The sequence below is a fragment of the Eptatretus burgeri genome, chromosome 10 (assembly GCF_056783735.1).
Source record: "Eptatretus burgeri isolate ZD-2024b chromosome 10, Ebu_testis_v1, whole genome shotgun sequence".
Lineage (NCBI taxonomy): Eukaryota > Metazoa > Chordata > Myxini > Myxiniformes > Myxinidae > Eptatretus > Eptatretus burgeri.
The window spans coordinates 72973690-72991574 of record NC_140970.1 but is presented as its reverse complement, the minus strand read 5'-3'; the positions used below and the strand labels follow the sequence as shown (position 1 = coordinate 72991574).

Sequence of the window (17885 nt, the reverse complement as noted above, 5' to 3'; positions counted from 1 at the left end):
CACGAATAACTAATGTAAAATGTTAAATAAGGTGGTGTAAAATATGCTGCAACAATGGTGGTAAACTTCCAAAAAAAAAGTATTTTCTTCAACATTTAAAATCTATTTTATTTTATTGAATTGTGTCCTTGAACCCTGCATAACACAGATCGCTTTATTGGCACTTTGGAAAACTTTGTTTCGCAGTATTTAGACAAAATATTACAGCATTCAAACACAACAGCGGTAAATAACCAATTGACATTAAAATTAATGTCTTCAGAAAGGGTTGTTGGAAGAATAATAATTAAAGTTGACTGTACCGATGTGTTGAAAACCAGCGTGGTTTCCACTGACACCCATACGAGCGGAAACTACGCTGCTCATCCATTATAAATATATAAATACCCAGCAGGCTGTCGGTTAATACCATTACATGTCCCTGTCGTACAATGTCTGCTGTCAGTGCAAGTAAGAGAAAATGTAAAAGTTTCATGGCCGAATTCAAACTGAAAGTTTACGAAAGAGTGGGCTGATTGCTGGAGAAAAGGACGAGAGTGATAACGACATGCATTGTGACAGACCTGGGGTGTGTTCAGTTACCAAGCAGCGAGCTAGAGCTTACAAAGCCAGCCATTCCTTATCAACGGTTTTGAATGGATTGCTTCCTTGTGTGCTCAAGTCACTTGGCGAGTGCTCTCGAAGAAACTTGACAACTCAACACACCCTCACACTTGCCGACTTAGAGCTGCTTCAGCTGTTTCACAGCATCACAGAAGATGAGGACTTGATGGGCTTTACGGAAGACAATTTACAGGTACCTTAAATACCTTTGGAATTTTTTATATATATATACTGTATATATATATGTTAGATATAAAAATACACACCACATGGCCAAAAGTATGCAGAAACCCCTTCTAATTGGTGGCTTCAACTACTTCAGCCACACCCATTGCTGACAGGTGGTAAAAATAAAATTAAAAATTAAAAATTAAAATCAAGCACACTGTCATGCAATCTCCATAGACAAACAATAGCAGTAGAATAGGCCGTACTGAAGAGCTCCAATGACTTTCAACGTGGCATAGTCCTAGGATTCCATCTTTCCAACAAGTCAATTCGTCAAATTTCTGTCCTGCTCGAGCTGCCCCGGTCAACTAAGTGCTGTTATTGTGAAGTGGAAACGTCTAGGAACAACAACAGCTCAGCAGCGAAGTGGTAGGCCATGCAAGCTTACAGAACGGGATCATCGAGTGCTGAAGCGTGAAGTGCGGAAAAATCGTCTGTCGTCGGTTGCAACACTCACTACCAAGTTCCAAACAGACTCTGGAAGCAACGTTGGCACAGGCACTGTTCATCGAGAGCGTCCTGAAATGGGTTTCCATGGCCGAGCAGCCGTACACAAGCCTAAGATCACCATACACAATGCCAAGCGTCAGCTGGAGTGGTGTAAAGCTCACTGCCATTGGACTCTGGAGCGGTGGAAATACGTTCTCTGGAGTGATGAATCACGTTTCACCATCTGGCAGTCTGACGGACTAATCTGTTTGGCAGATGCCAACAAAACGCTACCTGGGTGAATGCATCATGCCAACTCCAAAGTTTGGTGGAGGAGGAATAATGGTCTATTTTTTTGGACAAAGTCCAACACCAATGGGGATCGGGGGAGTGCTCATCATACTCCACATGTTTCAATTTACCCGCCGATCACATCATGTGCCTTCTGGTTGAATGGTTTGCATTCGCAGGAACAATCATCTGGGTGGCAGATGGACAGTTACTCTTTGCGAATTATGCGGTTTTACCGTGTGAGACATAATCCGTGGCGATGCTCACCATAACAGTCAGGAGGTACGTCTGATGTATAAACAACGAACGTGGTCATCATTGGTTAGATTTTTTTTTTGGTATGCTGAACTGATGATGGCAAATAAGTCCGAAATCCAGATATAGGTGGCTCTGTTTGATGTTCAACTGATGTTGACCATGTAATCTTTGTCTGTTTGACAGAGTTGCTGGGCCGAGGCCTCTGGGTTGGAGGTGATGCATTGGTGTAGGACTATGTCCAATGGGGATTTGGGGAGTGCTCGTCACGCTCCACACGTGTGTGTACATCGGTAAAATATACAAGAGAACTGTAATTAAAGATATTACAGTAAAACATGCAAAAATATCTTTATATTTTAAAAAAAAAATCTATTTTTTGTACCTCCTTGATAATTTAACTTGGCCCACTGTGGTTATGTTACGTGCCTGCCGTATAGCCTGCATACGACTATACTCCACAGTTGGAATTTTTGGAACTAATTTAACGTATAGCCCATGGGTTATTTGTGTGAAATTTGTCATGGGTCAGGGTCAAGTGTCCGATCAAATTAGTCAACCGTAACATGCCAGTACACAAACGCCACACAAAAGTCCTGGCGAGGGTCTACAATCGCTGATTGCTCTTTTTCTTGTTTAAAATGTTTTTTTACTTGTGAACTTTGCTTTCTCTGCCTTGTTAATAATAGTAGTCTCCATCATGTCTTTCAGATTACACGACTGACAAAAGCATGTTTTGTTTTATCTTGGTCCATTTTTATCGTCCTCGGTGTTACATGGGGCTGCGAGCACGATGACAGAGTTGGGACCGTGATGCCGTTACTACTCCAATGAACCATTGCAGTTGGGTGCTTAATAGAGGACAAAATAATGCACAAATACACTTCACTGCTCTGGTTATGAATATAGTTTCCTTGTGGAAGGTAGAACGTTGGAAAAGAAGTTGATGCTCAATTTGTTCACACCTTTTGCATATGTTACAAATTTGTTCATAAATGTTTATGATAAATTTGCTGCATCACCAAATATACCATTCACACTGAAAGGATCCCAACACTGCACCAAATGACACCAGAAGAGAAGGCTAGAGACCAAGGACTCTGCTCTCAGAAACGAAGGCTAGCCCATCCAGGTAGGTTATTCAACACAACTTTGTACCTCTGCTCAAAAAAACCAAGCCCTCACAGCAAAACCTTATCACAAAGTCAAATCTGGCTGAAAGAGAGAGGAAAAAAAACTTTTCCTGGCACCCACACTGACATTTACAGGTTTGCTTTGGTAACTGGAACATGGGAAGGCTTGGGCAGGTGCAAGCCTTCCGCAAACCTTTTTCCCCACATCCTCTGTTTGGCCCTTCTTTGACTTACAAAATTACCCATAATGTTTATATCGTATTGCAAACTATAGAGTTCATGAGCAAATACAACCCGTCGCTTCACTGACGGGGACAATGAAGGGGGGGGAGGGGGAAAAAGAGGAAGGGAGAGAGAGAGAGAGAGAGAAAGAGAGGAGGCAGGTGTAAGGTGAGAGGTGGGAGGGGAGGCAGAGAGGATGAAGACGGGGGAGCTCGAGGGGAGGTGGGGAGAGTGACACCTCACCAAATGATGCTATTCACTGCGGGGGGAGGTAGGAGGAAGGGGTGCGAGAGAGACACACACACACGGGCACGCATGCACGCACGCACAGCGAGAGAGCGATGGAGGTGTGGGAGGAGAGTGCTGCATTTTATGAGGGAGGAGTGAGGAGAGGACAGAGCGAGAAAAGAAGGAGGGTAGAGGAGAAGAGGGGGAAAAAAAGACAGGTGTGGGGTGGAGGTGAGGTTAGCAAAGAGAATGATATGTGATGCTTAATGACCAAACATTAAGCTTAATGCCGAATGATATGTGACGAAAAAAAGAAGAAAAAAAACTAGTCAGAACAGCTTTACACACAACGACATAACAGAGTTCGTAAAGTAATCCGCTGGCACATCTGTAAAAAAAACTTTGGTATTCCAGTTCCAGAAAATTTGTGGGAAAATGAACCAAAAGCAATTATTGAAAACATTGAAGTACCGCTCATGTACGACCTTATGATCCCATCGGGCGTGAAAATCGAAAACAAAGCATTGTGACCAGATATCATACTTAGGTGCAAAAATAAAATAAAAAAAGAGAAGAAGGCATTGCTAATTGAGGTGTTAATCGCGGAGATTTTGGACTAACGATGCAGAAATCAAGAAAAAGAAACCTAGAAAAATCAAGAAACCTCCCTCTTACGGTATGACAGACCTGAGCCTCGTCCTGGTGGAGGTGTTGCTCTCTTCATCAAAGACTCTATTCCTCACTCTCCCTGCACTGCTCTCACTCCCCCACACCCCCAGGAATACCTCTGGCTTCGGCTTCCCCTCCACTCCCACCTCATGTTTATATGTGTACTGTACCGTCCACCGAACAGTGATGACTCCATCTACACCTCACTCTCCGAAAACATGGACCATCTTCTATCTTCTCATCCAAACTCTCTCTTCCTCTTATGTGGCGACTCCAATTGTCATCACGCCAGTTGGCTAGGTGTGGGTACCTCTCTCACCTGCCATGGGACATCAGCAAAAGCTTTCTGTGACTCATTGGGACTGACTCAATCGGTCAACTTCCCGACCCGGATCTCAACCAATGGTACTCCATCTCTTCTGGATCTGATTTTGACAAATTTCCCTGACAATATCTGCTGCTCTTCCTTCGCTCCAATTGGTTCTTCTGACCACGTCCTTGTTAAAGTGGACATCTCTCTGGCTGTTATCAGAGAACCACCTCACCGCCGTCGAGTCTGGCATTTCACTCAAGCCGACTGGCAGGGTCTCCGAGCAGCCATCAAACTTACAGACTGGTCTCCTATCACTACTTTCTCAAACATCAACTCATCCTGGGAATTCTTTCAAAGAAACTTGCTCTCCCTCATGCACAGATTTATCCCCTCTCGTGTTCAGTTGTCTTACCCTTCCTCCCGCCCTTGGTTTACTGAAGCTTGTGGCGAGGCAGTTGTCCTGAAACAACTTGCCTTTGCCTCATGGAAAGCAAACCCAACTGAGGGCAATCTCAGTTCTTTCCACAAAGCTCGGAACAAGTGTGTATCTACCCTCAGGAGAGCCAGAAAACAACATCTTTCTCATCTCAAGTCTGAACTCTCAAACCTCTCTCCCTCCTCAAAATCCTGGTGGCGTTTAATCAAATCTGTTTCTGGTGTATGTTCCCCCTCCATCCCCTCCCTTACCTCAAATGGCCGCACTGCTGATTCCACACGTGATAAAGCTGAATGTCTCAACTCGGTGTTTGCAGCTAAATCTTGTGTCCCAAACCCATCACTATCTCCACCCACTTTACCCAGTCGCACCCAACTGTCCCTGGACTCTGTATCCTTTTCTCCTGACAAGGTGGAGAGCTTGCTTTCAAACCTCGAGTCAGATTCTGCAACCGGTCCAGACGGCATCAGCCCACGTGTCCTCAAAGCCTGCTCTTCTGCTCTTGCTCACCCTCTCTCTGTTCTATTCACCCTCTCATTTTCCCAAGGTCATCTGCCATCTGCTTGGAAATCTGCTAACATTACTGACCTGCATAAAAAAGGTGCAAAAACAGATCCCTGTAACTACAGACCAATCAGCCTTCTCCCAATCATCAGCAAGGTTATGGAATCCATCATTGCTTCAGACATGAAATCCTTCCTCTTCTCCAATGGCTTGATTTCCAATCATCAATTTGGTTTCAGACCAGGTCACTCTACCCTGGATATGCTGCTACTGCTCTCCCATCAATGGATGGAGGTCCTCAATGCCAGACAGGAAATCCGAGCCGTATCCCTGGACATATCACGTGCTTTTGACACAGTCTGGCACCCTGCCCTACTCACCAAACTCTCTTCCCATGGTATTCAAGGCCATCTCCACTCATGGCTCGCAGACTTCCTCTCCTGTCGCAGTCAACGTGTGGCCCTAAATGGAGTTCTTTCATCCCCTCTTCCTGTGCAGGCTGGAGTTCCTCAAGGTAGCGTTCTGGGCCCTGTTCTTTTTCTGGTTTTCATCAATGATCTCTCGGACTCTCTGGAAAATCCTCTATTTCTCTTTGCCGATGACTCCACCCTCTGCCGTACCATCTGTCATCCCTCAGACCGGCAAGCAGCAGCTTCTTCGCTCACTGCAGATCTGGATAAAATTACAAACTGGTCCAACACGTGGAACATGTCTTTCAATCCACACAAATCTCACACTCTCACTATGTCTCTTCGAAAGGACCGTTTACAAAACCCCCCCCATCCACTTTCTCAACAATCCTCTGGAAGAAGTCTTTTCTTTCAAGCTTCTGGGTCTCACTATCTGCCATGACCTTTCCTGGGAAAGTCACATTTCCAACCTCGCCTCAAAAGCCAGTCGCCGATGGGGAATCCTCCGTCGTGCAAAGTCCTTCCTCGGCCCTCTTGAGCTGCTGACCACTTACAAAGCTTTTGTCCGTAGCCTGATGGAGTACTGCTCTCTCCTCTGGGCTGGTGCTCCTGCCTCCCACCTTTCTCGACTTCACGCTGTCGAAACCAGGGCATTTAAGATCATTGGCATCTCCCACAATGAAGCTGAGTCTTTGGGCCTCTCACTCAATCACCGCAGGTTGGTCGGTGGTCTTTCTGTCTTCTACCGACTCCTCTCCAGCCTTGCCCCCCCTGCTCTCTCTGCGATTTGTCCCAACCACATTTCCACAGGGCGCTCAAGGTCCGCCAACAACCCCCTTCTGGTAAAACTACCAAAATCACGAATCACTGCTCATCTTCACTTTTTCATTCCTCTTTTTTCCCGCCTTTGGAATAAACTTCCTCACTCTATTCTTTCCCATTCTTCCCTCCAGGCTTTCAAAACAGCTGTTCACCACCACCTCTTATCTTCCCCCATCCAAATCCTCGATCTTTTCTACCCCCGATAATCCACCCAAGCCCACTTCCTTCAATTCTCCTGCTTTCCTTCCTGAAAGTCCCTGTAATGTCCATCTTCTCCTCGTCATGTTCCCCGTCCCATCCCCATCCCTCTCCCTTCCACAGTTCACCTGTGTCTGTTTCCCAATGTTTTGTCCCTTCCACTCCCGCCCCTCTTGTCTCATGCCTCCTTGCTGTGAGTTGTGTGTTTGCTCTCATACGAGCCTCGACCAAGGTATACAAAAAAAATAAAATAAAATAAAATAAAATGACCATATACCAACCACCTCGATCATGAAGTGAAGAGATCCTGGAACCTGAAGAATGCCAAAGTTTTACCAATGATGATGAGGAACCTCATGAGAATGATGAAGAAGAGCCTTCAGTAAAAACTTTTAAAAAATATTGTTGCGGGCGGGCGGGGTCAAGTGAGACAACCACTGAGTGGGGGAAAGCTACGTCGATTCCCACCAGACTCCCCGGAATTGTAGGCCGTCGCTCACGGATAATTCCGTGATGCGGCGGGTCGCTTAAATGACTGTGGACGCCAATAACTCAACCGCGTGACCTCGGGTCCTCCTGTCTAGAATCAGGTTACCTAATTAACCACGCGGTTGGACCACCGAGGAACCACGCCCTCGTTACTCCTTGTCTGAACTGGATCACTCTACCAACTACGGATCACCTTTCCCAGATCGGATGCAGCCGAGCGGCACTGACAAGGACGTACCAGCTAGAAGGAACAGATTCTTGGGAATGAAGACCCGGCTAAACCTGGATTCGAACGATGCTGGACCAATGAGAGAAAAGACAAAGGTGAGCTGGGAACATTTCTACAACAATTATTTATTTACAGCAAGCGAGGAAAAGAATGTGGCACAACAAAAGGTTTATTGGGGATGTAATGCAGGGAAAGATGAAAGGTGTGGGGTGCGACGATTATACAAGCAACTTACAAAAGCAGACAATGCAGACTTGACGCGAGATTAATAAAAGCAATAACAATCACAACAATGAAGATCTTATACAGGCTTATCTAACAGACAGGCGCCAACATACTCAGACAAAATAAACCCAATGAAAGGCAAAGGACTTTTGCAGCCAGGGAGGGAGTTGAGGTCACATTTTTTGGTACCTGAGCATTTCGGGGAGAAGGGATGCTCCGTGGTGCGGCACCCAACAAAAGCTGTGCCATTCGGTCCACAAACGCACGTGTGGTAATCACACGTGTGGTAAGCAGGAGCTTGAGTGGAGGAGAGCAGAGTCCAAAATGGTGAGAGTTTAGCAGTAGGCAGGACCAGACAAGAGGTTTGGTCGAGGTCGTGTGGGCGAGAACCAGTACAGTTGGTGGGCCGTCGAGGCGAGACGTAGGCAGAGCCAGGCAGCAGGAACACTTTCACAACAATTCTCTTCAACATCTGAATTGCAATTGTCTTCAACAACCAAACAACTTGCAATTCTAACTCGACCCAACTCTGAGGATTGTTCCGTACTTTATAGATCACGGAGCTCGGGGAGGAGCCATGGCAAAACCGACGTCATCGTCCGATCCGAGCATTTCGATTGGACGGGGCCTTCATGTGGTCCGCCTTTCTGGGCGGGGTTCGGCCAGACGCTAGTTTGGCCCGCCCACCTGGGTGCAAAACGAATGTGATTCACCGCCCACATCTGGTTTGGAGTTGACGGTGGAATACTCAAAGTGCCGGTCGACTCCATGGGGCACGTTGCGATTTTGCCTCAGAAGCGATTGTTGGGGAGGGTACCATGGGTTGTCACGCTGTGGCAAGCGAGACGAGGGGCAAGCAGGCAGAAGGTACCATGGGTTGTCGTGGATTTTGCCTCAGAAATGAAATGGAGTGGGGATGAAATAAAAGGGAAAAATGATTTAATAACCTAACTAAAGCCCATCGCAACGCAGTCCCTGCTGTCCCACTAGACAAAAGGTAGGGATCTAACTACACGTATATTAATGGAATAACTGACTTGGGACAACTGTATGTTGTATGCATATGGTTCCGAGAACCATAACAATATCACTAAAAACGAACTCCAGTTGGAAGCCGTCCTGGGCTCAGTAACAATCCTGAATAGAGCCCTCGGCACAAAACTTTGAAAATAGAAAACTTCACAGCTTGGTCCGTGAATCGTGGCCCCTTACCGAAATGAAGGTGGATACTTTGAGCCTGCCCTGGGAGGACTCCATTCCACATTGTGAAACTCCATATGTACATACCAATAAACGACACACATCCACACACTTTGAGACATGGCAGGTCTCTGTTTTACCTCCTGAAACCCACCCTCATCTGGAGATATCAGGCAATAACAACTTGAAGGTACCACGCACGCATGCACGCACGCATGCAAGCACACACACACACACACACACACACACACACACACACACACACACACACACACACACCTGTTATGGTAATACAGTTTATATATGTATATACATATAAAATATATAAAAAAGACAAACACAAAGATTGACCTTAAAACAGAGTTCTTTGAAAGAGGAATTCAAGTGGACAATTAGTAAAATTCAAATCAAAAATATATGAAGGCACAGAACACAAAATGTCGATCTCTACTCTCTGCCTTCACAACCAGATCACGGCAAACACGTTGTTGGATGGACCTAACTGTGTACACACATGTATATATATAGATATATATATATATATATATATATATATATATATATATATATATATATATATATATATATATATATATATATATATGTATGTATATATATGTATATATATATATGTATATATATGTATATATATATATATATGTATATATATATATATATATATATTTATATTTATATATATATATATTTTTTTATATTTATATATATATATTTTTATATATATATATATATATATATATATTGTTGCGGTATTCGCGCCCGCCGGCGTGCTGACGGCCACGTAACTCGAATTGCGGCACGTCGCCCACCGGACGGACAATCCAGTCGTGACCCTCTCGGACTAACGCCGGGAACCAGTCACGGGTGGACCTTTCGGTCTCACCGCGATCGAGCCAATCAGCCCCCGCGTGGGATAGGGTTGCTCGCCAAATTCGACCTACCTAAGTACCCACGCGGAGGGTAGACCGGGCGATCGCACCTCGCCGCAGGTCGACTTCGGACACGGGCCACTTAAGCGACCCGTTCCGTACTATCAGAATAACCGAGCGGTGTTATCGTCGACCTCGACGGTTCGATTAATTATCGGGCGTATTCAGCCCACTACCAACCCTTTACGTGAAGCAAGATGGGGATTCAATAGAGGAAAAGACGAAGCGAAGCGGGAAACAGTTCAACACAAAGCACATTTATTCGCGGCACACGGGAGCACACATATACAATTCCACCAAATGCACACAGAAAAGACACAATGTAATTTACACAAAAAGCAAATGTAAAAGCGAAAACACAATGCAGAGCTAATACCGACTACCGAGCACACGGCAACACTTATACAATTCTACTTCACAGACGGCGCCGACAACACATACCCAAAACCAAGGAAAAGAATACCCTCAAGGATGAGGCGGGCCTGAGGCCGAGACCGGGTCGCGCCTACCCGTCTGGTGATGAGACGCGGAGCGGCGATGGCGCCTCAACTCCGCGGGCCTCGCGGACAGTGTCTGGTAGGGGTGGGAAAGGGGCCCCCTTGGTCGCACTATCTCAGCGCGGGGGGAAACAGGAGGGGGTTGCTGATGCTCGGGGTATAGAGGATTTTTATTATCCCGCGACGAGCGTCTCCACCTCGGCCAGGTCGCGCTGTCGGCCTCCCTGGGGTGCAGCTCCCGACGCGAGCACCCCCTCGTCTGGTGTCGCTGCCTTTCCACAGCTCCGTCCCCTCCGTTCCGACTCCAACGCACACGACGACCAGCTCCTTCTTGCCAACTCCACCGCCCGCGAAGTCTTGACTCTCTGTTTCCGACTCTCCTACTCTCCTACTCTCCGCCTCTGGACTCTCCTACTCTCCGCCTCTCGACTCTCTGGACTGACGAACACGGTCCTTTTATCAGCCCCGTAGCTTCGCCCTCTCATCTTTGACCCCCTCCCTTCGACCTTCACCTCGCTCCCCATTGGCCCGAGAAAAAGTGGGCGTGAAGGCTTTTTGATCCATAAATTTGCATATATCGATCGCCCTGGGGGCGGGGCCAATTCGCCCCTCGCTCACCGATTGGACGGCAAAAAGTGGGCGTGTGTCGTTTTTGATCCGTTTTTGAAGCACAAAATCCGTGATTTTGTACACGCTGTTCGGCGCGCGCCCTGCACGAGTCCAACACCGGTACCCACAGCGGGGCAAGAACGGTGGCGATGCGACGGTTGCGAGGTGTGACGGGAAGGTCGTGGCGGTTGTGGTGAAGCGGCGTTGTGGTTGGTGGTTGATGTTGTGGTTGTGGTGGTAATCATGGCGGTTGGTCCAAAATAAAGATAGCAAAAGAAAAACGGCTATCCTGAAGAGTCGCAGCATGCATAAATGACATGTATTCCCACTAGACAACGGGTTTGGGCCTAACTACACATGTACTTACCGAGATACCTCACCGAAGGGACCTGAATAGTGGTTTGCGAATTTGGTAACCACAACACTACCCCCTCCCCTTTTTACAGACTCGTCCCGAGTCGTCAAATTTTCGTGTGCCATCATGTGTAGTTTTCCCCTAGTACATTTTACCTACGGATCCCTGAGTGCGACATTCATGGTATTCGTGTCCCCCAAAATAAATAACCTGAGGGCTGCGTAACTACCTAAACAAACTCACTCACACGGACGACTTAAATAAAATTGCCGGCGCTAAGACAGACATGCCGGGGGCGCACTCATATTTACAGTACATCTTAACCTTAACTTACAAATTTTACACTAAACCATGGCCCAGGATCATTGAACTCTGCAAAAGAAAAGCAGTTAGCAGGGAGCCAGGCTGCCCGCATGCAGTCTCTGGCTCAAAACAATGCAGGTGACAGGGAACGTGGCTGGCTGCTCACACGCAGTCCAAGGCCTTCCCTTTTGAACTGAACGCAGTGAACCACAACAGTGCATGGGCTGCACAACGCAGTCTCCGTGCCAGCTCAAGTGGCACACGCAATGAGCACAACGAATGGATGCATGAACGGTTTGAACTGAATGCAGTGAACCACAACGGTGCATGGGCTGCACAAACGCAGTCTCCGTGCCAGCTCAAGTGGCACACGCAATGAACACAACGAATGGATGGATGAATGGATGGATGAATGGATGGATGAATGGATGGACGCAAACACGGTGCACGGGCCGCCACTGCAGGCCCGTGTTGTAGCTGCCAACAGGGCAGTTCTCGCAGCTTGCAAACTGTTGCCTTGCGGATCCTGGCGCACATGGAAATGAACAGGGGGGGGGGGGCAAAGCAAAATTGAACGGGGCTGGTGAACCTGGGCAGTGGGCATGGCATGGCAAAGGCAGCAGGCAAACACAGCCCGCAGAAGAAGGCCGCTGCAGGCAAACACAGCCGGCAGATGAACTGGCCGGCACAGGCCTTGAAGAAAAACAGCCAGCAGATGAACTGGCCGGCACAGGCCTTGCAGAAAAACAGCCAGCCGGCAGACGATCCAGCCGGCACAGGCCTTGCAGCACAGCAGCTGCAGATGAAGCTGGCCAGCCTTTGCCGTTCAGTGGAGGTTGGTGGAGGGAGTGCGGTGGTGCTGGCCACTTGGAAGGTGGGCTCGGACCTACCTACCTGTCTCCCTCCCACCTATCGCCTTTGCCTGTCACTGTACATACCCACTCCCTTAATTTGTCAAACCCCAATTTAGCCCCAACTTATTTTTTTGTTGTTTTTATTTTTACTTCCCCACTATAAATCGTCCCCTAACCCCCTTTATCGTCCTTGTTCGGCTACCCTATCCTGTCACCTAGCCTACTCCCAACCCCTACGTTCCCTTCCCGGAGGGGAACAAGGGAGAGCTAACGTCCTGTGTCGAGGCCCAACGAAGCCTCAGAATGGCCTCCCCAGAGTTCGGCGATCTATAACCAAAGTGGGTCCAGCGGCCCACAACGAGAGCGAGGGGATGGATGGTGCGGAGGGGTACACTTCCTAATCTACCCTATCCATTTAACTGTTAAACTACCCCGGGGCTTTCAACAAGCCCCTCTCGCTTAAAGTATTGGTTCTAACAACCCAGATTCCCGTCGCCTGTGTTGGTGTCCTCACAATTTCGGGCCTCGCCCCCCAATTTTCTCTCCGTGCCCTCACACGGTCTCCTGGCTGGGACACGTGGCTCCCTTTGGCAGGCACGACCCTCTGCCGAATCTCCCGCTATGGCACCCCCGGGCACTACACTGCCTCCGAGCCTATCAGCTCCCTAACACCGGGGAGTGCCCCCCATGGCACCTCCCCTGAAACGCACACGTGGCAGGCCGGCCTCCCGGGCCCCTTTCCGAGGGTCACCCGTGCCCACAACACTGCCCACGCGGCTAATGGCGCCCCGGGCCCCCGCACCAAGCAGGCGCACCCGTGCCCACTACTCTATCCCGGCCCCCCATGGGCCCATGGCCTACCGCGGCCGACTAGCCTGGTGCCCGGGGTACCCACTCAGCGATACTCACCTTTCGCAGCCACGCTCCCAAACCCGTCAACAGGGCTCCTGCACCCCTCCAAATGGGTCTCGAGCCTACTTTCCCACCAACAACAAAACGACCTCCATTTTTCAATTTGACTAACCCAGCTAACTCACTTTACTCTGACCCCGGGGTCCCTTGGGCGGGAGTCACTCCTCCCCCCAATCACTCATCGCACCATGCATTCCCCATTCGCTCTATACACACAGACCCGCTGGCCTCACTCACTCAACGTGTACTCACCTCACAACTTTTCAACACACACACCACTGAACTCTGCCATCCTCCTAACTACCTCCCCTAACTAACTCGTGCTCCCACGTCGTCCCTTAAACTACAGCACGTTCCTTTTAACACTACGTAGCTAAGCTACGTCCCCTCTACACATTCATAAGTCTGTCCATGTCTCCAAATAAATCATTTTATTTCCCCACCTAAATCTGGCTACAATCCCTCTAACTAATCCATTCCACGGACTCCATGAGGACTTACCCCTGCCCCATGAAGTCGGTCTAACTAAGCTAACCCTTCCCCCTAACTAGTTTCCATCCTGTGCCCAGGGTAAGGGGGTCTTTCACCCCTTGCCCAGGAATCCTGTGCACCCGAAAGTGAGGCTTACTGTTTTTTTTTGTTTTTTTTCATGCGCAGCACCTGCGCGGCAACTCAGAGCTCGCGCACTTTACACCTGCCCGTGACGTCATGCAGCTGCACGTGTTCCTCGTCCCTCCTTGGACGGTACCATCCGGCAGAGATACCCCTCCTGCCGGATTCCAACCCCACGTGCAGCCATGACGTCACCGTGCGCATAAAAAAAACACAAGCCCCACGTCTCGAGGGGTTCCCCACGCGAACACATGTGCTTTGCCCGTTGGAGCTAAACACACACGATCGCGTGGAGAACCCGTCCGGTCCAAATCCGTTTACCTGCCTAAACTTTGTCCGTCCGCGGGATCGGCAAATCCACCGCGTGCGTTTCCGGACCGGGACTTCACTCTCGCAAGCGAGCACGTGGCGGTCTCGTGCGTTGCACAGCACGAACCGCGTGCTCACTGCTGGGTGAACCCGGCACGGTCCCCGAAACAACTACAGCCGCTACTCGGCTTTCTCTCCTCTGTCGCCGTCTCCGTCTCCATTCCACACACGCATACCTGCGTGTTACGACGCACACAGTCCACTCCATCACATTCACACCGGGAGACGCGGCTGCGTGCTCCCGCATGCCAACCGACATCTCCCTCACATACCGCTCTCTCACACACACGGTCTCCCTTGCACACAGCGACCTTGCACACGGCCGTTCACTCACGCGTGCGGGGGCACTCACTCGCGGTGCCTCACTCGCACTCCGTGCCTCATCCACACACGCGGGGGCACTCACCCGCGGTGCCTCATCCACACACCGTCCCTCGCTCACACACGCGGGGGCACTCACCCGCGGTGCCTCATCCACACTCCGTGCCTCATCCACACACGGCGTGCTGGGAAGCACGTACTCCGGCACCATCGCCACCACACCACTCACACACGGGGTCGCTTCCACACACGGGGACGCACTCACACCTTGCACCACACACACAGGGACAACCACACTGGGGATTTGTGTCCCCACAAGGGTCTCCGGGGCCTCTATACCCCCCAAGCTCTCCGTGCACCCGTCCACAGCACCCGTCCCCTCAACCTCGCAAAGCACGACCGAACTCACCTGGTCGTGACTCGCCTCAAGGGGGCAGACTCCCTCCCCTCGTTCCTGGAGGAGGTCATCCAGGTGCTCGCACTGGGTCTCTACCCAGTCCGCCAGCTCACCCCCTTTATCCTCCACTACCTCCGTGTGTGTGTGTGCGTCACTTACCCCGTCCAATTCACCCTCTATCTCCCGTGTCTCAACTATTATTATTTCCTTTGTCGTCACCTCGTGTCTCGTCTCACACGTTTTGGTCTCCCCATTTAATTTTTGCCTTTTGGTCACCGTCGATTCCTCTGTCACGACCCTCGCCGAACACGCCCCCCGAATTATTTTTTTACCCGCCTCCACCGCGGGCCTGTCAGCCGTTGCACCCCCTTCCAGCTCGTTTGCTCCCACACGTGGAGTCGCCATTCCCAGCTCCCTGGTCACGGCCTTCATGCCCGCCTGCAGGCATCGGCCCATGTTCTGCGTCTCACCCCGTAGTTCTTTCATTTCTTTTTTATTTGCTGTGTATTCGCATCCATCGTCGTTTTCACTTCATTTGTATTTGTATCCATCTTTTCATCCATTTTTTGTGTATTCGCATCCATCTTTTCGTTCATGCCTTTCATTTCGTTTTTCATATTCGCATCCATTTTTTCGATCATTTTCGCATTCATTTTTTCGTTCATTGCCGCCAGCATGGCGCATAGCTGGGCCATGTCGGATGCACTCAGCTGAGCCGTTTCGGCAAGGGTTGGGGAAGGGTTTTGGTGGAGAGGGGGGGGAGGTGTCATACACTGCGGCCGCTGCCGCACCCATTTCGGGCTCTGGGTTCAGTTGGGCGAGTCCGTGTTCCTGCACAATCAACATTTCCTGCTCGGGGATTCCATCCTGGACCATGGATTCTACATTACTACACATATACATTTCTAATACCCCCGGCTCCCGCTCGCCTTGAGACGCTATCTTGCTTCTCGTGAAGGGTTAATTTGCTCGCTCGTAATTTGGAGGGAATCGGGGGTCACTTCTCTCACCCCTGGACCGATTCCCGTGAATTTAGCCGGAGACAGGAGAGCCCGTTTTCCTGTTCTCCGTTACCAGTGCCGTGAGGAGGGCGATGGGTTTGTATCCCACTCCTGACACCAGTGTTGCGGATTTTCGCGCCCGCCGGCGTGCTGACGGCCACGTAACTCGAATCGCGGCACGTCGCCCACCGGACGGACAATCCAGTCGTGACCCTCTCGGACTAACGCCGGGAACCAGTCACGGGTGGACCTTTCGGTCTCACCGCGATCGAGCCAATCAGCCCCCGCGTGGGATAGGGTTGCTCGCCAAATTCGACCTACCTAAGTACCCACGCGGAGGGTAGACCGGGCGATCGCACCTCGCCGCAGGTCGACTTCGGACACGGGCCACTTAAGCGACCCGTTCCGTACTATCAGAATAACCGAGCGGTGTTATCGTCGACCTCGACGGTTCGATTAATTATCGGGCGTATTCAGCCCACTACCAACCCTTTACGTGAAGCAAGATGGGGATTCAATAGAGGAAAAGACGAAGCGAAGCGGGAAACAGTTCAACACAAAGCACATTTATTCACGGCACACGGGAGCACACATATACAATTCCACCAAATGCACACAGAAAAGACACAATGTAATTTACACAAAAAGCAAATGTAAAAGCGAAAACACAATGCAGAGCTAATACCGACTACCGAGCACACGGCAACACTTATACAATTCTACTTCACAGACGGCGCCGACAACACATACCCAAAACCAAGGAAAAGAATACCCTCAAGGATGAGGCGGGCCTGAGGCCGAGACCGGGTCGCGCCTACCCGTCTGGTGATGAGACGCGGAGCGGCGATGGCGCCTCAACTCCGCGGGCCTCGCGGACAGTGTCTGGTAGGGGGTGGGAAAGGGGCCCCCTTGGTCGCACTATCTCAGCGCGGCTGGAAACAGGAGGGGGTTGCTGATGCTCGGGGTATAGAGGATTTTTATTATCCCGCGACGAGCGTCTCCACCTCGGCCAGGTCGCGCTGTCGGCCTCCCTGGGATGCAGCTCCCGACGCGAGCACCCCCTCGTCTGGTGTCGCTGCCTTTCCACAGCTCCGTCCCCTCCGTTCCGACTCCAACGCACACGACGACCAGCTCCTTCTTGCCAACTCCACCGCCCGCGAAGTCTTGACTCTCTGTTTCCGACTCTCCTACTCTCCTACTCTCCGCCTCTGGACTCTCCTACTCTCCGCCTCTGGACTCTCTGGACTGACGAACACGGTCCTTTTATCAGCCCCGTAGCTTCGCCCTCTCATCTTTGACCCCCTCCCTTCGACCTTTCACCTCGCTCCCCATTGGCCCGAGAAAGTGGGCGTGAAGGCTTTTTGATCCATAAATTTGCATATATCCATCGCCCTGGGGCGGGGCCAGTCGCCCCTCGCTCACCGATTGGACGGCAAAAAGTGGGCGTGTGTCGTTTTTGATCCGTTTTTGAAGCACAAAATCCGTGATTTTGTACACGCTGTTCGGCGCGCGCCCTGCACGAGTCCAACACCGGTACCCACAGCGGGGCAAGAACGGTGGCGATGCGACGGTTGCGAGGTGTGACGGGAAGGTCGTGGCGGTTGTGGTGAAGCGGCGTTGTGGTTGGTGGTTGATGTTGTGGTTGTGGTGGTAATCATGGTGGTTGGTCCAAAATAAAGATAGCAAAAGAAAAACGGCTATCCTGAAGAGTCGCAGCACGCATAAATGACATGTATTCCCACTAGACAACGGGTTTGGGCCTAACTACACATGTACTTACCGAGATACCTCACCTAAGGGACCTGAATGGTGGTTTGCGAATTT

General features: G+C 50.1%; 1 protein-coding gene across 2 annotated transcripts in view; it reads right to left on the bottom strand.

Annotated features, from left to right (window-relative positions):
• Positions 1-17885, bottom strand: part of METAP1 (methionyl aminopeptidase 1) — a 72120-nt gene that overhangs the window by 10829 nt on the left and 43406 nt on the right. The window lies entirely within an intron of this gene.